The following is a 22,480-nucleotide window of genomic DNA, read 5'->3' on the forward strand; positions in this document are numbered from 1 at the left end:
CTGGCCACCATTAACTCTTTTACAGTGAACAATTCAGTGGCATTTATCACAGTGTTGTCTAACCGCCACCACTATGTCCAAAACTTTTCCATCATTTCAAAGGAAACTCTTTTAAGCCATTGCTTCCTGTTATGCCCTCCCCCAGCCCCTGGGCAACCACCAGTCTGCTTTCTGTCCCTGGATTCCCCCATTGTGAACATTGCAAATAAATGAAATCATACACTATGTGCCCTTTTGCGACCTCCACGAGGCCTGGGAATCTGCATTAAACAGCTTCCAGGTGAGGCACAGGTGTTCTTGAGCCCTCTAAGCAGCAAGGTTCTCACTCACATGCCTCCCTTCCTCTCCTCCACCAGGTGGATGTGATACAGAGGAGACAACGGGTTCACACCTTGCCCAGGTCACACAGCTGCTGTTGTGGGTGGAACTGTGTCTGCCCAAACTGCTGTGGGTTACAACGTGTCTTTCACCGCATATGAATCATATACGACGTGGCCTTTTGTCTACCTAGCATAACGTCCTCAAGGTTCATCCGGCTCTGGCAGGTGCAGGGATAGCCGTCTGCTGCGTGGATACACTGCAATTTCTTTGTCTGTTCATCTGCTGGAGAACACTGAGGTTTTACCACCACTGGCTATTGTGAATAGTGCTGCTACGCACACAGATTGTTGCTTTTCACCCTGGCCCCATGCCTCAACTGCACTGAATCGGGTTAAGTTCTGCCACAGGACAGCACAGAGTTTAAGGGGTCTTTTAGGGGACCCCGATTTACCCCACACAATTACTGAACTCTGTTACTTGCTGGTTCAACTAATTCACAGATGAATTAATCAATGCCTACCCTTCAGGACTCATGTTTTCAAGGTGGGTAGAGGGATGCCCACTCTGAGCGGGGCACTATGTCTGTGGATGGGCAGGGAGTGGGGAAAATGACACACAGATGAGACAAACCAGCCCCTGCACACTCCCAACCTGGCTGAAGGCTGAGGTCAGGCACAGAACATTCTAACAAAACGACTCATTACAGTCACAATGGCTACCACGTATCAAGTGCTGACATTTTCCTAGAACCACCACCATGCATTTGGGGTTATGACGAGTGACAAGACGGCGGAAAAGCGATCGCTTTTGGAGGGCACTCCACAGGCCACGTCCTGGGCTAAGCAGTTTGTCTAAATACATTTTAAATCATCCCAGCCCCCCAATGAGGTTAGCGGTATAAGTCCCATTTTACAGATAAGAACACTGACGTTGAGAGAGGTAAGTCATGCAGTTACTAAGAATCACACAGAATTGGGATCCACATCTAGCTCTGGATTCTGAGCACCTGACCATCACGCCACTCTGAGAGGCAAACCTGAGCACCTTCTCCGCCTTGATCAATGCTGCTGCTGCTGCCTTTAAATTGGAAAGTTGAGCCTTGCCTCCTCCACTTCCCAGCAGCAGTTGCAGGCTGGTGCAACTGGGTGCCCAGTGGACAGCTGCCAGAAAAGCCAGCTCCTGGGAGATGGGCAATTTGTTTGCAAGAGGGGAAAATGCCCAAGCACTCAGCCCCAAGCGCCCACAGATGGTGGCCTCCTGTGGTCAGTGCTGCTTCCAAGGGAACAGAGGGAACTCAGGCGGGCATCCTGCTCCACTATCACTACTGCATCGGCTGGTTGCCTAGGTAACCACATTCCTGGCTGGCAAGGAGATGAGCTGGCCTTGGTGTCAGGCTGCCAGCTAAGTGCCACATCTTACCTGGCTCTTCAGGCCAGCTGCACCCTGGGCAAAATCCAACCATCATGCAGATGCTGTCTGAGCACATTAAAAAAAATTGTATGTAGCTGTTTTCCTCGCTGAGCTAGGAGCTGCTTGGGGGCAGGGATGATGCCTCATCTGTTCCTTCGATGTGTCTGCATGGTGACCGCAGCCGCCCAGGGAAGGTGCTCTCCGTATTTGTTCAAGGGAGAACCGGCAGTGGAGGGAATGCTAATTAGCATTGACAGCTAATATGCGTTAGGTGCTGATTTAGGCCAGGCTCTGCACCAAATCCTTTCACCCACCCTGTGATTCTTAAACACTGGCGTGCACATAAATTGCCTGGGGGTCTGGTTACCATGCAGATAGCTCAGCAGAGCTGGGCAAGGCCTGGGAATCTGCATTAAGTAGCTTCCAGGTGAGACAGATGTTCCTGAGTCCTCTAAGCAGCAAGGTTCTCCCCCGCAAGCCTCACTTCCACTCCTCTATGAGGTGGACGTGCTGCAGGGGACAGAGGGACTTCATACCTTACCCAGGTCACACAGTTGGTGGTGTGGCTTGAACTGTGTCTGCCCAAATCGTAAGTCCAAGACCTAACCCCTGGTATCTGGGACTATGACTTTCTTTGGAAATGGGGTCTTTGCAGATTTAATCAAGTTAAATGAGGACATACTGGATTAGGAGGAGGCCCTAAATCCAATGACTGGCCTCCTTAGAAAAAGGCTGTGTGGACAGATACACACACACACACACACGCACACACACACACACACACACACCAGAAAGACCTCCACGTATGGAGGCAGAGCCTGAATGTCAAGGTGCATCAACGATTGCCGGACACTATCAGAAGCTGGGTGGGCAAGAAAAAGACCCTCCCCTAGAGTCTCGGAAGGACTGTGGCCCTGTTGACACCTTGGTTTTGGACATCTGGCCCCAGAACTGTATGAGAACAAATTTCTGTTGTGTTAAGCAACCCAGTTTGTGGCAATTTGTCACAGCAGCTGCTGGACGCCCACACAGCTGTAAGGAGCAAGGAAGGACCAACCCCAGGACGCCTGGTCCAAGTCACTGGGCCATCTTACTGCAGTGATGCGAACTGAGCCGTCCAGTCTCCTCATGTCACAGAGGGCAGCAGGGCCCTCTGCAACTGTGGTTGACAAGGTGTGAGCTGGGTTTGGAATTGGTAGGGTTTTCTTTCCCTGGGGTGTCGGGTGAACCTGTTGTCCTATCCTGCTCTTGATCCATCAGGGAACAGAAATGCTGGTGTTCACCTAAAGCCTGCCTCCAGCCCATTACCCCACTGCATAAGCCCTTGCCCTGCCCTGCGTCAGAAACGGCACACCTGGGCACCTGCATCATCAGTGAGGTCAGAAGGAGCCACTTGGGGACCCAGGAGGCTACAGGAGGTACTTCCAAGAGAATTCAGGCAGGGACGTCAGCATGGGGCTCGCACAGGGTCCCTGGCAAAGAGGAATCACAGGGGAGGACTCTGTCCCCAAGCTGTCCTCTCATACGGCTGCACATCCTTACACCAGCAGTCACCATCACGCCAGGCCACAGCCCAGGGCTTCTTATATACTGGGCCTCTGGCTGATGTGTGCCCCAAATGACCTGTCAGAGTTTTCAACCCTGGCTGCCCATTAAAACCACCCAAGGGGCCGAGAATTCCGATAACCGAGTCCAATCCCAGGCCAATCCCATCAGACTGTTGTCGGGGGCGGGCGGAACCTACGCATCAGGACTTTTTTTGGGCACCAGTATATTTTAAAAAGTGTATTTGCACACGCATGCTCTTAGCAGCGTCATTCCCAACCGCCAAAAGCCGGAAGCAACCCAAGTCCCCCAGTGGATGAAGGAAGACATACAGTGTGGTCTACCCATCCAATGCAGTATTATTCCGCCTTAAAATGGAAGAAAATCCTGACACATGCCACATCGTCAATGAACCTTGGGGACATTAGGCTGAGATAAGCCAGCCACAAAAGGCCAAATCTTGTGTGATTCCATGCATATGAGGTCCCTAGAGTAGACAAATTCTTAGAGACAGAAAGCAGAATGGTGGATGCCAGGGGCTGGGAGAGGGGGTAACAGGGACAGAGTTTCAATATAGGAAGAGGAGAAAGTTCTGAAGACGGATGGTGGTGACCGCAGCACAACAATGTGGATGAACCGCTCAACTGCCACCTAAACACGGTTCAAGTGACACCTCATGCTGTGCGTATTTCACCACACTACAAAAGAGAACCTTTCAGATCTCCAGCTGATCTGAACGTGGTGCAGCCAGGGGTCAACAGGTGTGAACCCCATTCTACAGCATCGAAGACCACAACACGCAGAGGAAAAGGTCACCCGCTCCAGGTCCCAGCTGGCCCTGCAGGAACCAGGACTTGTGATCAGGGTCAGTCCCTGGTCCTGAGCCCTGGTCCTTGAAGAGCCTGAGCTGAACACACAGGAACAATCCTGGGCTCGCCCTCGGCATTCCTGAAAGGCTCTCTGGTCTTCACACGGCCCTAACCCCAGGGGAGGCTGTTTCTCCAGGAAACCTATCGGATGCAGCAGAAAGACTGCCTGCAGGGTGGGCCAGATGCGGGGTGGGCCTGGCCAGGGGCAATTCCTCAGGGACTAGAAGAGGTGCCCCTTCCAGAATTCTAAAACTCAACAAAGCCTGCCCACCCCTCCTGTCCACCTGAGTTCCCTCCTCCTGCGTTTCCTGTCCTCGTGGGTTCCCTGGCAGGAACACCCAGTTCGGTAGTTTTAAGTTAAGATTTTTAACAGACTATAGAAAGGGGGAAAGGGGAGAAAACATTCTTGGGTGCAGGCAGAAGCCACGGGGTCTTCTCCAAGGACAAGGGAGGCAGAGGAGAAGAGAGGGATACGGGGAGGAGTGAGCAAGGTGACAGAGGGGAAAACGGGGAGTGTCGCCTCGGGCATGTTAGTGATGAGGACATAGCCAGTTTCTCAGAGTTCCTTAAATCCCAGGTACCATCCCCTCGGAGAGTCCCGCACAGGCGGGCAGGGGCCGAGAGCGGTGGGATTTTCTCCTGCCCGTGCCTGTGCCAAGGCGCCCTGGGGGGAGGGTTGTGCACGCAGACACGTTCACCAGGAGAGGGAAACTTCTGCTTGCTACTCGTCAGCTCAGCTGGGCTCATGAGGTGACTGGTGGCCCCAAAGAAGATACATCCACATCAAACCCTGCCATCTGCGAACGCAGCATCCCAAGCTCAGGAGACCTTGAGATGGGCAGATCATGCTGGATTATGTGGTGAGTCCTGTGTACGAGCGTCCCCAGAAAGGACACGAAGGAGAGGCAGAGGAGGTGCAGGCCCGTGTGACCACGGAGGCAGAGGCTGGAGTGAGGCAGCCACAAGCCCAGGGCTGGGGTTTCAGTGTCCGTATCCTCAAAAAATTCATTGCTGAAACCAAATCCCCAGTGCGGGCGTGTGAGGAGGCGGGGCCTCTGGGAGGTGATGAGGTCACAAGGGTGCAGTCCTCACAAGTGGGATCAGTGCTCTTATATAAGAGACCCGGGGAGCTGCCTCGCCCCTTCCCCAGGGGAGACACTCTCTGCAAAGCAGGAAGTGAGCCCTCACCCATCTACCTTGTTGGTGGACTTCCTGTCCACCAGAACCATGAGAAATGAATTTCGGTGGCTTATAAGCCACCCAGTTTATAGGGTATTTTGTTACAGCACCCGAACAGGCCTAAACACCAAGGAATTCCTGGTGCCACCAAAATCTGGAAGAGGTGAGGCATGGAAGGAACCCCCAGAACCCCCAGAGGGTGCGTGGCCCTGCAGAACTGGAGAGAGAAGTGTGTGCTGCTTCATGGGAGCCCTGGGACACTCACCCTGCTGGAAACACCACAGCAGGGAAATTCCAGGCTGCTTTGTCTGCACTGGCCTTTGCCTCCACAGTGGCCCAGCCCCAGCTGCTACCAAATGCCATCAGCGGTGCCCCAGGTCTGAGAGGCTGCACAGTCTCCCACTGTGATCCAAGCTCCCAGCCCCGTGCTCAGCACGCCAACACTTCCACCCTTACCACTCTTCATTCACTCTTCGACCTGTGGACCAGCTGCCCGTGCCACCAGCAGGCTCGCTCCTGGGGGCTCAGAGGCTCAAGCAAGCTGTGATTTTGCTTGAAGGTGTGTGCCTCACCGCAAAGAGTCGGGCAAATCCACACTGGGATCTCTTTCTTGCTCCTCATGAACTGTGTAGCCTTAGGCAAACTACATCAGCTCTGGAACCTTACCTTCCTCATCTGTAAAATGGGGAGAATAGTAGCATTTGCCTGCTGGAGCTGTTGGGAGAATTAAATGTCACATTTGAGGCTTGATATATGAAACCTGTTGAGTTCAGTAGGACACTTACTGAAGACAGTTAATGTCTTAGAGAAAATAATGGTGACCAGCTGGGTGTGGTGACTCACACCAGTAATCCCAGTACTTTGGGAGGCCAAGGCAGTGGATCACCTGAGGTCAGGAGTTCGAGACCAGCCTGGCCAACGTGGTGAAACCCTGTCTCTACTTAAAATACAAAAATAGCTGGGCATGGTGGTGTGTGCCTGTAATTCCAGCTACTTGGGAGGCTGAGGCAGGAGAATCGCTTAAACCCGGGAGGCTGAGGTTGCAGGGAGCCGAGATTGTGCCACTGCACTGCAGCATGGGTAACAAGAGGAAAACTCTGTTAAAAAAAAAAAAAAGGTGGCTAGAAACCCCCTAAATGTCCAATCAATAGACAAGTGCTTAAGGCTGTGGCCCCTGCAGCCTAACAGCACACAGCAGTTAAAAAGAAGGAAGGAGGGTTATAAGATCCGCTACGGATTCCATCTGCACAACACGCTGCTAAGTACACAAGTAAATACATGCATACATCTATGCTGACATGCACACATATGTGTTCTAATTCACAGGGCTTCAGGGATTGGGGCGGGAGACCAAGTCCGGCTGGTGACAGCTGTCTTCTTTGGAGAAGGAAGTGGTTTGGGGGAGGACCAAGGGGTAGGGCTCAGCTTTATCTGCAATGTTTCAAATGGCTGCAGGAAGCCATATTCATGCATTGTACATTTAAATAAAGAGAAATAAAGAAAAAAAATCTCCAAAGAGTTCAGAAATTAGGATAATGGTGGTGGTATTTTACGTTTCACAGAATTCTTAAATTGGTCAGAATCCCATATTCTTTTTTTTTTTTTTCTTTTGAGACACAGTTTCACTCTGTCACCCAGGCTGGAGTGCCGTGGTGCAATCTTGGCTCACTGCAACCTCTGCCTCCTGGGTTCAAGCAATTCTCATGCCTCAGCCTTCTGAGTAGCTGGGATCACAGGCATGTGCCACCATGCCCAGCTAATTTTTGTATTATTAGTAGAGATGGGGTTTCACCATGTTGACCAGGCTGGTCTTGAACTCCTGATCTGAGGTGATTCACCTGCCTCAGTCTCCCAAAGTGCTGGGATTACAGGCATGAGTCACCACATCCGGCCAAAATCCCGTATTCTTAAAGAGAACTAGAAGGCATCTGAGATCTTACTACTTCTCACTTCTCAGTGGTCTAGCAGGTTATCTGATTTTTGAAATAATGCGTGTTCTTTGAAAAATTCAAAATCATACAAAGCACAGAACTTCAGCATGGCGAGCTCATGGCCTGCACACTTGTGTCATGGTGTATGTGTGTGCACACACACACGCACGCACACCCGCGTGCACATACACATGCACACATACACACAGCCCAATGGAAACTGCACATAATTTCTGGCTGCATCATAGATGCTGGCTTTCTTCCTTTTAACCTCACCTCTGCCCTCCCTCCTGCCACCCTGAATCCATGCTAACACCATGATACTGTGAACCCTGAAAATTTGAGACCATGTTACATACTGGGGTACAGAAACCGTTTTCCTAAGGGCCAGATAATAATAGTCTAGGCTCTGCAGGTCATACCATCTCTGTTGCCGCCAGAAGAATGCCACCGAGGAATGGGCAGACCTGTGTCCGCCTCCCCTAAATGGGCAGAGCTGTCCCCCCAACCCCCAAACCCCTTATTTATAAAAATAGGCATTGAGCCAGATACTTTGCAGACCCTTGACATCTAACATTTCATCTCTTTCTCCATGGTCACGTCTAATCAAACACAAATACCTATTACACATTTGTCTGGCAAGAGACTTTCCAAAAACCGCAATGATTTTTGCACCAATCCAATACAGACAGGGTTTTTGGGGTCCTTGTTTCATTTTACACAAATGGCATTGCATTATACTATGTCTGCACCTGGCTTTTCTCTCCTAACACCTGGTGGGTGTTACTCCAGATCAATTCATATCCATTTTCCCAGTCTGTGTGCTTTTTCTAAGCCACCTCGAGGGTCACCAGGCAGACGGAGGACATACCTTTAAAAAATCAGAAGGGGCGGGGCGGATGGCTCACACCTGTAATCCCAGCACTTTGGGAGGCCCAAGCAGGTAGATCACGAAGTCAAGAGATCAAGGCCATACTGGCCAACATGGTGAAATCCCGTCTCAATCAATCAATCAGTCAATAGCTGGATGTGGTGGTGCACGCCTGTAGTCCCAGCTACTTGGGAAGCTGAGGCAGGAGAATCGCTTAAACGAGGGAGGCAGAGGCTTTAGTGAGCCAAGATCGCACCATTGCAATCCAGCCTGGCGACAGAGCAAGACTCCTTCTCAAATAAAATAAAATAAAATGAAGCCAACATAAATGCTTCCCCTGACTCTTCCCTGTGTGCCAATCCTCCTGAGGGTCTTTCTAGCAGGGCGGCCAGCTTGGCCTCCTAAACCTCAGCAGTCGGCCCTCCCCTCTTGACCAAGGCCACCCAGAATCAAAGAGCTCTCTGCACCCAACATGAAAGACTACAGGGTGGGGGTGGGGAGCACCTCTTATTAATTATTAACATAAGATGGCATTTTCAGAGCATTTCAGGAAACAACACCCTCTGATTAATTGCAACCCACCAAATAAATAAACGCAAATACTGTACCAGAGCCTGCTCCTCCTCTGTGGTGTGGGAGGCGGGCAGCCCCAGGCGAGTTTCTAGCCCTTTTGAAATACAGTGAGGGACACCACAGGCTCTGTTTCCTTTGGGCCTGATAAAGGGAACTCTCTCTATCCCAAATAAGGATTTCCCCGGCTGGGCCTCCAGATGAGACGGTAGCATCTCAACAGGGGCCCCTGTTGTTTATTTTACTAAGAACTTTATCTAGTGCTTGCAGCACTTCAAAGGACATCTGATCTGTTCATGGCTTTGTCTGGAAGCCTCCATCCTTCCCGGCTGCCTCCTCTGGGTGGGAGTCACCGGTTCCTACTACAAAGGGCTTTAATTTGTGAGAATCCTGGAGAAGGATCCTGTTGTTTCATAAATTAATGTTCAGTTAGTCTCTCATGTGAGTTTCAAGCCAGGTAATGTTATGCTTGAATATAGGAGAAGGAGTATTTCTGCCTTGCCCCGGGAGGGGCCTTCTCAGATACTCGCACAGAGGACTCGTCCAGAGAAGCCCAGTGTCCAGGAGGGTGAGTTCGATGACGTTTACCACAGGGAATTCTAAGTGAACTGCACAAACAAAGGGGATTCTGGCAGAGTAACCCAAAACGGACACGTTTAGTCATCTGTGCTTAATTTCAGGCTGTGAGAAACCCAGTAAGAGGGTGAAATGTTACAGAAGGCGGCTGTGGAGCCTGGGTTTGAATTCTGGCTTGGATGCATGAGAAGGTTAATCTGAGAGTCAGACTCGTGTTCATACAATGGAGACATAAAACCCAGGGACTGCGCAGCCTAAAGAGGATAACAAAGATAAAGTAGATGGTAAACAGTAGGCACTCAACCGAAGTTTATGGTTCTTTCCCCTTTCTTCACACTACTGCCGCGGTTCTCAAACTCCAGAGGGCATCGAAGTCACCCAGAGGGTGTGTTAAAATAGTTTGCTGCTCTCATCCTGCCAACTGAGAGTCTGTGAAACTGAAGACTGGCATTTCTAGTGAGTTGCCAGGTGACAGAGACACTGCTGGTCTCTGGACCCTACTCTGAAAACCAATGAGCTACTGGTTCAAAATCCCCAGATCTGCAGTGGCCAGGAGGCCTGGGACGAGGTAAGGACGCTCTTGGATGGAAGATTGGTTGGAGACTTTAACAAAAGCCTCAAAAGTCAACAGGCATGACGAATGGTCTGCTGGAGCCTGTTCCTGCCCCAGCCGGTGCCGAGCTGGCCTCTGACCTCTGGGGTGTGCTTTCCAAGGTCCTCATGTTCCTGGGCAGAGGTCAGATTCAGCCCAGTCTTCCAAAAGGAATGGTCCAAGCATGCGCCAGACCCCCTGGAAACAAACCACCCTGGCCTTCTGCCACCACATGCCAGCAGGCTCCATTAGGAGGGGCCTCAGGTTCTTCGAAAAAGGGTCTCTGTCCCTTTCAAGGCTGTCTGCGAAAGAGTCTGTTGGTTCTGAGAGTACGACGGGGTGCTCCAGGGAGCAGAAGGTGGGCAACGGCCCCCAGAGCCCTGGTCGTTCTGGCACCATCTCCCGGTCAGTGAGCCTCTCCCCCAAACACCTTCCCTTCCAGAGTGTTCGCTGGCTGCCCCGCCGGGTATTTTCCAATCATCTCCCGGTGAAGCAAGGGCCTAATTCCTCTGTGGGGACAGGCACTGCCCTTTTTAGAGTCTCTGTTTGGCCTCATCTCCAAGCCAACAGGGCAGCAGGTGGAGGCCTCGGAGGCCAGCACAAGAAGAGCAGGCCACCTCCCTCTTCCAGGCTGGACACCTGGCCACGGTGTCCCCCAAGTGCAGATTAGCACCCCAGCGCGGGGGCCTTCACTGCCCACCACGGGCTGTGAGAGACTCACTGCGGACACTTGCAGAACAAAAGATCTTGCTCATCAAGACACTGCCTCCCGTTTATGTTTTAAAAACTTGTCTTTAAAGGGCGAGAAAAAGAAAAACATAAAATTCTGCCTTAAAGGGCAAAAAACAAGTTCACCCACAAACCGTTTACATGAAAAACTTCCTTGTATGGTGGCTGGGTGACTCATCAGCCTAATCAAGGCCTGCGCTGGATGACACACGAACGCTCAGGTGCCCCCTTTCTTGTCCCCCCTTCCTTGCCCAGAAGAAACGATGACAACCCACAAATGCCACTTTTTCCTTGGCAGTTTGGGAAGCCACTGTAATGCGGCATTTCTGAGGCTCAGGAAAGACCTGTACACAGAAGGCGGGGGTGTCTTGAATGTCCCAAAGTCCAAGGCTGGCCCTTATGCAGAGCTGAAGAAGCCCTAGCCAGGGACAGGAGAATGCAAGGGAAGGCTCGGTGACCCAGGTACATGGTGCAAACTCGGCACCTCCACTTCCCAGCTCTGCAAGGGGCAGGTCATTCGACCCTGGTCCCTGGGGTGTGGTTATGGGCTTCTGGGTTGGACGGCAGCAAGGCCTGGGCAGCAAAGCACCTTTCACGGCCTCTGGCCTGTGGATAGTAGATGCTCAATAAACATCTCCCTCTCGTCAGAAATTTAAGTCTCCCCGTGTGGATGACAGCATTTTCTTGAAGGTTCTAAAGTTCCATTCACCTTAAACTCTGTCTGAAGGGAAGACTATGTATGACACTAGAAAAGCAAATGGCATGGACTTGTGTGCTACTGCAGAGCCACTGCTGCGATGTTTATTAAGCAGCAAGGAGCGGCCCGTGTGGATGATAAAATCTGTGTGGTATTTACAAAGGAATATTCATGAGCACTTTCTGGGATGCCCCATGCAGCTGCTAACAGTGACTATGGGAAAACAGACTTGAAGGAGCGGAGACCGTTCATTTACACCTTTCTACACTTTTAGGACTACCACCTGTAAACACACATTTTATTTTTCTTAAATGTTCACAGAGGATATCGGGCAGGACGAGGAGCTGGCTGGAAAGGGTCGCGAGGAGATTTTTGGGATGATGAGGCTATAGCTGGGTGGTTACTCAGGCGAGTACAACAGTCAAAACTCCCTCCCACGAAGCAGTTAGGACACGTGCCTTCTGTTACATGTAGATAATAGCTTGACTTTTAAAAATTCAAAAGAGGTTAAGAGAGATTTATGGATAGTGGGGATTTTCTTAGTTTTCTTTGTCCTTTTCAGTATTTTAAAAAGCTTAATACATGTCAGTTTGTTTGTTTGTTTTTTGAGACAGAATTTTGCTCTTGTTGCCCAGATGCCCAGACTGGAGTACAATGGCACCATCTCAGTTCACTGCAACATCCGTTCCTGGGTTCAAGAGATTCTCCTGGCTCAGCCTGGGATTACAGGCATGCACCACCACGCCTGGCTAATTTCGTATTTTTGGTAGAGACAGAGTTTCTCCATGTTGGTCAGGCTGGTCTAAAACACCCAACATCAGGTGATCTGCCCGCCTCAGCTTCCCAAACGGCTGGAATTACAGGCGTGAGCCATGCGCCCAGCTAATACATGCCAGTTTTTAAATGCTCCATGTCTCAGCACTCTTGTGCACTGCTGGTTTAAGTGTACAATGGTACAATCACTTTGCAAAACTGCAGGGCAGCGTCAACAAATGACAAGAATGAGAATTCAGTTCCCAAGCATGCACTCAACAGGATAGTGGGCACACATTCACAAGAAGAGTACACTGGAGTGTTTACAATGGTTCTATCTGTAACAGCCCCAAACTGGAAAGACCTACCCATAGAAGGAACAAGTTAAGAGTCTAATCATACAACAGAACACCACCCAGCAAAGTGGATGGACAAATTATTGCTACAAACAACACAGATAAATCATAGAAAGCCAGTTACAAAAGAATTCAGAGTGTCTGAGTACATCCAGATAAAGTTCAAGTAGATGCAAAGCTCATCTATGCTGCTGGAAGTCAGGATAGCAGTGGCTGCGCGTGGTGGGGAGGAGGGGCTGGCATGAATGGTAACTCTTTTTGACCTGTACACTTTTTTTTTTTTTTTTTAAACAGTCTTGCTCTGTCACCCAGGCTGGAGGGCAGTGGTGTGGTCTTGGCTCACTGCAACCTCCCTCTTCCAGGTCCAGATGATTCTCCTGCCTCAGCCTCCAGAGTAGCTGGGACTACAGGCACATACCACCATGCCCGCCTAATTTTTTCTATTTTAGTAGAGATGGGGTTTCACCGTGTTACCCAGGCTGGTCTCGAACTCCTGAGCTCAGACAACCTGCCTGCCTCAGTCTCCCAAAGTGCTAGGATTATAAGCGTGAGCCACCGTGCCTGGTCTGATTTGTACACTTTTCTAGATGTATTTTATCCTTCAATGAAAAGTTTATTTCAAAAATGACCTGCGTCTCTTCCAAAGCAGCTCTAGCTGAGGAAAATGGAGGATCTGTGGGCTCCAACGGAAGAGGCCAAAAGGCCCATCCTCCTCCTGCTCCCTGGGTTCAATTCCCAGCCCTGCGACACTGGACACGCCCTTCTCCTTTAACACAGGCCTAATCAGATCTTGAGAAGATTTCACAAGGTCATACACAGAGAAGCCCCCAGCACAGCTCCTGACCTAGCAGGTGCCTAATAATTGTTTTTCTCTCCCTCTCCCGTAATGAAAGCCCGCGAGAGCACGCGCTCTCCTTCCCAAGGCTCCCGGCCCTCTGCCACTTGTTAGTTTCAATCCCTGAAGCCGCCCTTACTAGTTAGGGGTCCCTGATGACCTACTGAGGGGCTTGGGCTGTGGCTGGGAGACGCTGGAGACTGTGACTCTGGCGGGGGAACAGCAGCCTGGGCCCAAAAGGTTCCCATACTCGGATTGAACATGTGCACAAAGAGGCTGCCGGGCTGGACTCTCCTCCGTAGGAGCCTTGAGGGCCTTTGCTTGGTCACCAGCTGCACTTCCCGCTGCGGGTCCCTGCTGCCGTTTTGGAGTGGGCTGGGCCCCCTGCCTCCGGGGAAAGTCCCTCCTTTCACAGTTCTCCACTGAATCCCTTTGATCCCCTCTTACGAGGTCACAAAGCCGTCTCTGATTGAGTGCCAGAAATTAATCTGGATGGAATTCCTGCCTTTTCAACCTGGATGAAGCAGGCAGGTGGCCGGGCCTGGAAGAGGACCGAGGCCGACTCCCGGCCATCCTTGCCCCCTCCCCTGTTGTGCCTTCCTTCTCAGAGGGCAGGACCCTTGGAGGATGGACCCATGGTGCCTCCTGGAAGCTCCACAGAGGCTTCCATGAGAAAGGCCCATGGAGGCACAGCCAGAGCCGACGGCACTGACTAGGCCTCCAGCAGCGCTTGTGCCGAAGGCCTGGGCAGTCGCTCACGCAGGATGGGGGGCCGCTTTCACCGCCTCTGTCAACTGGGTGGCCCGACAGAGGCTGTGTTGAGAAGAGCTCTGCCTCAGGATGAAGCATGCGGTGGCTGACAAGCGATGCCGCCCTGGGCTCCCGAGTCTGTGTCCCGAGTGCCACACACGTGACTCCGTCTCCCCCAGCCCTGTCTCCAAGCACCCTCTAGCACCACGAGCCTGTTTGCCTCTGTGCACTCGTTCATCAGAGAGAAAGAAGGAATGTTCTGAGTGGGTAGCACGTGGCGGGTGCCATTCTAAATACCCAAGAGCTATGAACCCATTCAATCCTCACAAGAACCCAGTGAGCTTGGTCTCATTTTACTCAAGAGGCCCAGAGAGGAAAGTGACTAGGCCAGGGTCACACGGCCAGTAGGTGTTGGATCAGGGTTGGAACCCAGGCAGTATGGCCCTGAAGCGTTGCAGAAAGTATTATTTTGGGAGCAAAGAGATAATACGTGGTGAGTGCCACCAAAAAATACCCCTCCTCTCTGGCCCAGTAACCACTTCTAGAAATCTGCCCTAAAAATGTGGTTCAAAAAGTCGCAGCTGAGATAGAGATGGTCATGGCGGCATTATCTGTAATTGAGGGAAGCTGGGAGCCACCCAAATGGCCGCCACAGCGGAGCCCTCTGGTAAATGGCACCTGGCCTCTTCACGGACAATTATGGAGCCATCAGGAAGCCTCCTTCGGGAGCTGTGGCACCGCACCGGGATGTCTGAGCTGCCATGCCTTGGTGAGGCTCGCAGGACTGACCGTGTGCCTGGCCACAGCTGCCTAAATGGCTGGTGAAGATGGACGAAGCCTGGGAGGGGACCGCAAAGTCAGAACTGGCAGGAGAGGGGGACGTTGACCTTGATGTGATTGTAAAACGGCAGAAAAGCAGACATTGAGGAAGATGGCCAAGATGGGGTTAGATGGGCAACGTGGAGGTAGGGTGGGTTCCAGGGCAATGTCCTCCGTCAAGACCAGGGATGAGCTGGGCTGGAGGGGACAGGCCCAGCCAGGAGCCACCTAGGACAGTGTCGGGATGGAGTGAGGGAGTCAGGTGCAAGGCCAGATCTGGGCTTCCAAGCCTTGAGTTTAGAGTCAGGGGACACAGCGGCCAGCATGCCTGGGGAAGATGAGGAAGCGGTCAGTCCTGAGTTTGACGTCGGGCCTGGGAGAGGTGGTCTGACAGCGGCTGTGCCGATGATGTCCAAGTCCAGATGAGGCGATTAGCCCTTCTGCATGAGAAACAGGGGCCTGCCCAGTCAGAGGTCAACTCACATAATCTTGTTTTGGTTTTTCTTTTTGAGGCACAGTTTCCCTCTGTCACCCAGGCTGGAGTGCAATGGCGCCATCTCGGCTCACTGCAACTTCCGCCTCCCAGGTCCAAGCAATTCTCATGTTTCAGCCTCCTGAGTAGCTGGAACTACAGGCACACATCACCAAGCTAGCTAATTCTTGTATTATTAATAGAGACAGGGTTTCGCCATGTTGGCCAGGCTGGTCTCAAACTCCTCACCTCAAGTGATCTGCCTGCCTCTGCCTCTCAAAGTGCGGGGATTACAGGCATGAGCCACCTCGGTCCAGCCAATTCACATAATCCTAACGGTGATGGGAGACTCTGGGGAAAATGGAAAGCTTTCCTGCAGGCCTCAGGCAACAGAAATACCCAGGCTCTACCCAGATGCGCCAGGAGAACAGGCAGGAGCCACGGCACCGCTCACAAGTGCACATGCAGTGTGGGAAGTGTCTGGGGTGTGTGTGTCTGCTCCATGCTCACAGGCACGCACCTGCAGTTGGGAGCCATGCTCCCAATGGCTAAAGTCCCAGGTTCTGGAATCACTCAGACTTGGCTTTAAATCCCAGCTAAGCCATTGAATAGCTGTGTGACCTTGAGCAAGTGACTTAACCTCAGCCTCAGTTTCCACATCTGTAAAATGGGAGAAGAGGAGGAACAGGCACCTCCTCAGTCAGGGCTGTGAAGATTTGCAGAGGTGAGCAAGTGAGGCACTGGCACATGATTGGCACAGGAATAAGTGCCCATCATGGCTCGAGGACCAGCTGCAGCCTTATGCTGAGGCCTGGGGATGCAACTCGGGGCTCGGCTTGGGCTGGATGAAGACTCGGGAACATGAGCTTGGGAAGGGATTTGCAGTCTGGAAAAGAGAGTGCCTGAAGCTGCAGCTCTGGGACACCAGGAATAGCTGTTTCCCACGGAGGCTCCCATGATCAGGAGGTGACCCAGGGGAGGAAGGTTGGAGCCAGGGGTGACAGCCCCCACTGGAGGCCCTGTCTGAAGCCTCAGGCTCTCCTCTTTCCTAGGGATCCCCTCTCTAGCATGGCCCTCAGTGAGGGGCCATGGGAGGCATCAGCTCAAGGACCCTATGTCATTCTGACCTGGTCCCCTGGGCCTCTCCCTGGCATTGGGGATGAGGGTGAGGGATCCTGCCCTCCTGAGAGAGCAGCAGGTGGGGAGGAGCGGACCCACGCCCTGCCTCAGCTTCTGGACACATGGGCTTCACCTCCCTGAGACCCAGGCACTTTGCCTTGATTCTGGGGACTCTGAGAGTGGCACTTCCCCAGCGCTGGCGCCAAACACAGAACATGGAACAGACTCATTCCCAAGGTGCCAAGCCACTTGGGAGGTGGAAGCGAGACCGTGACCCTCGCTGGGAGGCAGCTGGCTTTGGCACCATCCTTTATCCCCTCAGACTCTCGGTCCCCTCTGCTATGAGACAGGGGAGGGACGTGGACATGCAGAACCACTTCTGGGCTCAAGTCTGCACAAGGGCACACAGTGCCGGACACAGGGGACGCTCCGTGACCAAGACCAGGCAGAGACGGTCCTGAGGGCACACTTCCACCCACCCCAGCCCTCACAGGCCATAAGTCAGCCGGGACCACCTGCAGGGGCTGGCAGGGGCTGCCAGGGAGAGGGGTTGAGCCAGCCGCTCCCACCACCTCGGACTCGCTCAGAGACACACTGATGATGGCGTAAGAGATGCTCTCCTGCAGGATCCCTTCTGCTGCTGCACAAACAATGGAGCTTCGATCTTCACACGGCCCAGTGATGAGTCGCCATGAGCATGCCCATTCCACAGAGGAGAAAACTGAGGCCCGAACACACACACACACACACACACACACACACTCTCTCTCTCTCTCTCTCTCTCATAGTCACCTCGCACGCCACACAGTGTCTCAGTCACCCCCACACGCTACACACAGTCACCCCAAACACATACTCATTAAAATAGTCATCCATACATCACACACACACACACAATCTCCACACCCACTACCATCATCTCACACCACACACACACTTATAAAAATGACCCCCCTCACATGCCACATACAGTCACCCCACATACCACATACTCATAAAACAGTCACCCCACACCACACACACATGCACACGCATAAAACAGTCACCCTACACACCACACACTCATAGTCACCCCACACACCACATGACACACACACACATACACTCATAAAACAGTCACCCCACACACCACACACTCATAGTCACCCCACACACAACACCACACACACACACACATACATTCATAAAACAATCACTCCACACCACAGACAATACACACACACATTCATAAAACAGTCACCCTACACACCACATACTCATAGTCACCCCACACACAACACCACACACACACACACACATACACTCATAAAACAGTCACCCCACACCACACACACACACACACACACACATTCATAGTCGCCCTACACACCACACACTCATAGTCACCCCACACACCACACAACACACACACACATACACTCATAAAAGTCACCCTACACACCTCGCACCCATAAGTCACACCACAGACACACACACACACAAAGTCACACTACACACCACTCATAGTCACCCCACACACCACACAACACACACACACATACATTCATAAAAGTCACCCTACACACCTCGCACCCATAAGTCACACCACACACACACACACACACACACACACACACTTTCATAAAATAGTCACCTCACAAGCCACACACACACACGTCACCCCACCACACACACACTCAACCTACAGGCTACACGCACTCATAAAATAGTCACCCCACACAACACACACTCTCACACTCACACGGTCACTCTCGCTCCCACATTCACTCTTACACACAGACACAGTCTCACACACACACACCCACTCACACACTCTCACACGCGAACACCCCACATTCTTTTCCACCCTTCTCCACGGAGGAGGGACAGGGGCCTGCACCCGGACGGGGTGACCGCGGAGTTGTGGCTCCCCTGGAGGCCTGGGAAACCTGCTCAGCCAGAAGGCAGCATGGGCGGGGCAGGCGGCCAGGAGGGATGGAAACCTGGGCTGGGCCTTTCCAGTGCCAAGCGCGTTCCTCCAGCCCTGCCTGCCCGCCCGAGGACAGGAACACAGGCTGGCTTCTTGTGACCCAGTCTGCTCCTCGGTCCCCAGCTCGGGGCCTTGACCCTTGGGGCTGTTGTGAGTGGCCTCACTTCCCCTGGGGTCGGGGTGGGGACCACCTTGGTTTCCGAGAGTTCTGTGCTTTGGCATGAGGAACCCTCTCAGGAGGTGAGAAGGCTAGAGGGGCCCCGGGCGCTCCGGCCCCCACAGCCGCAGCCTGGCTTCCTGGGCTCCTCCTCACGGTCCGGGAGTCTGGACCTGTCACCTGGGCCTGTTCCCATGGACAGGCCTGTCCGTCACAGCTGTGCATACCTGGGTCTCACCTGGAAACCCTGGACACAGGAACAGGCCAGTCTTCTTTCTCATTGCCTTGTAAACACATGCAGTCCCCTCACAGCCTGAACACAGCCTTGGCCTCGTCCCACAGACTGGGCCTTCATGGCCTCGCACACAGAGGCCTGTCCCCTTGTGTGCAGACAGGCCTGTCGCCACAGGACCTGGCCTCCGAGGGCCAGGACAGGAGCCAGGAGGCACATCTGAGTCAGAAATGAGGCCTCATTAACCCAGAGTAACTGTTTAATGCTTCCACACCCCTGGGAATTGGCCTCAGGGCTGCACCACCCAAACCAAACAGGGCTGGGCTCCCCAGAGGCCTGTGGACGGCAGGCTGTCCTCCAGCGAACGCTGGGAGGCCCCTCCTCCTGCAGCCTCCAGGCCTCCTTTGATCTCCCGGACCAAATGGCGGGGGACAGGAGGCGGGAAGAGCAGAGCTACTGGGAGACAGAGGCAGGGATGTCTGGGGTCCAGTCCTGCTCACCTTCTTGGTGGCCTTGACACATGGTGACAATGACTTATATTCTCTGCACTCAGATTTCCCTGTCTGCAAATCTGCAAATGTCCAGCCTGGCCAGGAACACTGGCTCACACCAGTAATCCCAGCACTTTGGGAGAGCAAGGCAGGCGGCTCACCCGAGGCTGGTAGCTCAAGACCAGCCTGGCCAACATGGCGAAACCCCATCTCTACTAAAAATACAAAAATTAGTTGGGCATGATGGCACATGCCTGTAATCCCAGCCGCTCCGGAGGCTGAGGCAGGAGAATCGATTGAACTTGGGAGGCAGAGGCTGGATTGTGCCATTGCACTCTAGCCTGGGCAACAAGAGTGAAACTCCGTCAAAAAATAAAAAATAAAAAAAGAACAGAACCTATTCAGGGAGGAGAAGCAATTCACAAAATGCAGCATCCAATGCTGAGCAAACTCCTTCGACATGGGAGCCACAACGGGGTGTCAACAAGGCCACGAAAACAACGCTGTCACCCAGAGGGAAGAGGGCGAACAAGACGATAACTTGGATATGTTACCTACGCTCTGCTTTTCTCCACACAACAATCTGAGGTCGATTCTATAGCAGCATTTGTCAGCTGTGTCTTCATGTCTGTCACCGTAAGGAGCCCTTTTAGACATGTTTTCCCACCTGTCCTCCCTTTGAAAGAAATACTCAGGCATGAGATTTCATTGAATAGGGTGGAGCTTTGGAGGGCCACAGACTATTGCTATCATTAATATTTGTTTAAGTCACAAAGAACCAATTTTGGCCCAGTTAGGGGTGATGGTGGCCCTGCTGGGAATGCCCTAGAGCAGGCGTCCCCAAACTTTTTACACAGGGGGCCAGTTCACTGTTCCTCAGACCGTTGGAGGGCCGCCACATACTGTGCTCCTCTCACTGACCACCAATGAAAGAGGTGCCCCTTCCTGAAATGTGGCAGGGGGCTGGATAAATGGCCTCAGAGGGCCGCAGTTTGGGGACGCCTGCCCTAGAGATATCAGCACTACTTGATAAAAACTATGCAATGGGAATATAGTACTTAGGAGGTAGCGTTCTTTACACACAGAAGAATGTATTCCAATTCTGTGTATGCACTGCAGCCACAGGGGGCAAACATACATTGGTGGAGGAGACAAAAATGCCAAAAACATTTAGAAAATTAAAAAATTCACGCTGACACTGTGGAATTTCTAAAGGCCCTCAATTCTGATGCTCCACTGATTTTTTTTTTTTTTTTTTTTTTTTTAGTTAAAGATAGAGAAAAGAAACAAGGAAGAAAAGAAAAAGAAAAACCTCAAATAGGTGGTTGTAAATATGGAGAGAGAAAGTGGCTGTATCAGCAGAAGCAGAGGGGTCAGGTCCCGGGAGGGCTGCGGAGTCCGAATCTGAGAGACAGGCACGGTTTGATCAAGGCAGGGGAAGGACGGCACAGAGATCGTGACTGAAATCTGCTGGGCAACGACCGGCAAATCGCTTGCTCTCTCTGAGCCATGGTTCTCGTACTTGCTTTACGGCAATGAACCAGAAAGCACGTACCCAGACCTGGCATCTCCTAGGTACTCAGTAACTGCATCTGAATTAGGTGAACACGTTCTGGAATCTGTCCAGAAAATCAGCATCCAAATTCAGGTTTCCCAGCTCATTTCGCTAGCCGGTGGTACCTCCAAAACACCTAACTTTTCTTGGCCATTTTAAGAGGAAGGAGAGCATACCTCCTCAAATATCACCAAAACTGGGTGCAGAGAGCCACAGGAATTGAAATCAAGTTGGCAACACTGAGATATCACTGCCACCTGGTGGCAGCATACCTAAATTATTAGGGGGCAATTGTCAAAGGGGAAAAACTTGTCAGCACCTTAAGCGTTCTGTAGACACAGCCGATGCTTACACCCCGATAATGAAAAGCACCATCGATCACCTGGCAAGGGGCCGGGACGCAGCCAGGCATTTGCCAACTCCCTGACATCCTGATTTCGGTTTCTGAATTTTTTTTTTAACTGATTGACTAAATTTAGCAACCATAAATAAACTGAATGCCACCGTAATTGAATACAAACATCTGAGTCTTCATGAGAACGGCTAGAAACCCAGGGATCCCAGCTCTGGACTCACTCAATCATTTGAATCCCAAACGCAATCTTTAACTTTTTTGGGGTAGGGCATGGGGTTTTACTCTGTCACTCAGGTTGGAGTGCAGTAGAGCGATCTCAGCTCTACAACAGTGATCTCAGCTCACTACAACCTCCATCTCCTGGGCTCAAGCGATCCTCCCACCTCAACCTCCCAAGTAGCTGGGACCACAAGGGCATGCCACTGCGCCGGGCTAATTTTCTGTATTTTTGGCAGAGATGGGGTTTCGCCATGTTGCCCAGGTTGGTCTTGAATTCCTGAGTTAGATGACCCACCTGCCTTGGCCTCCCAAAGAGTTGGGATTACAGGTGTAATCAACACCTGGCCAGTCGTTGACGTGTGAATGTTTCAAGCTCGAGCTTTTAAATCACCTTTCTAGCCAAAGCTTCCTGAAGTCCATTTCTCTGCCCAGCGTCTTGGTCGCCCCTTGCAACTGTGCAATACTCACAGATTTCACGAGTGCTGCCTTCTAGCTGTACTCGTAAGTCACTGTTGGAAATGCGGACTAGGGAAAGGCAGATGCCAGAGCCTTGTGAACACCACACCTGACAGCCTCCAGTGATACTGACCTTGGCCTCCTTTTAAAGAAGGCATTTTAAATTTTTTTCCCCAACATGTCAGGTAGGCAGTATGTCTCCAAGTACATTCTGTGCTGTCCTGATCTAAGAGAAAATGCAAGGCTGTCACTTACTGAGGCCCCACAAATAAAACCCACAGGGAAGGGAAGAGGTGGCATACCCACAACCACCACTGCTCAGTCCTCCCTCTCAACTGCTCTGGCATCTGACTCCCAGAAGGGCCCCAGAAGGTGCTGCCGAACGCCCTGCCTGTCCTGAGACACACTTGTCCCTTGGCACACAGAGAACCAGACATCACAGATGTTCTCCCAGTGGAAACGGAGCTCTCGGCAGCACCTGCTGATCCCGCAAGCGGGTGCGTGCCACCTTACCTGCTTGGCTGACCGACACCTGTGCCTTCCCACTCTACTACACTCAGAAACCTACAGGTACTGGAAAGGTCGAGCTGAGCCCTGCCTCAGCCCCTTCCTAACAATGGAACCTTGGACTCCAGTCTGAGCCCCTCCTTTC

At 52.1% G+C, this 22,480-nt stretch overlaps 1 protein-coding gene across 1 annotated transcript in view; it reads right to left on the reverse strand.

Moving 5' to 3' along the window:
* The window catches only part of CMIP (c-Maf inducing protein), a 263,736-nt gene that overhangs the window by 67,461 nt on the left and 173,795 nt on the right, over positions 1 to 22,480 (reverse strand). The gene's annotated exons all lie outside the window — the stretch shown is intronic.

This window comes from Saimiri boliviensis, chromosome 1 (genome assembly GCF_048565385.1).
Source record: "Saimiri boliviensis isolate mSaiBol1 chromosome 1, mSaiBol1.pri, whole genome shotgun sequence".
In the NCBI taxonomy this organism is placed as follows: domain Eukaryota; kingdom Metazoa; phylum Chordata; class Mammalia; order Primates; family Cebidae; genus Saimiri; species Saimiri boliviensis.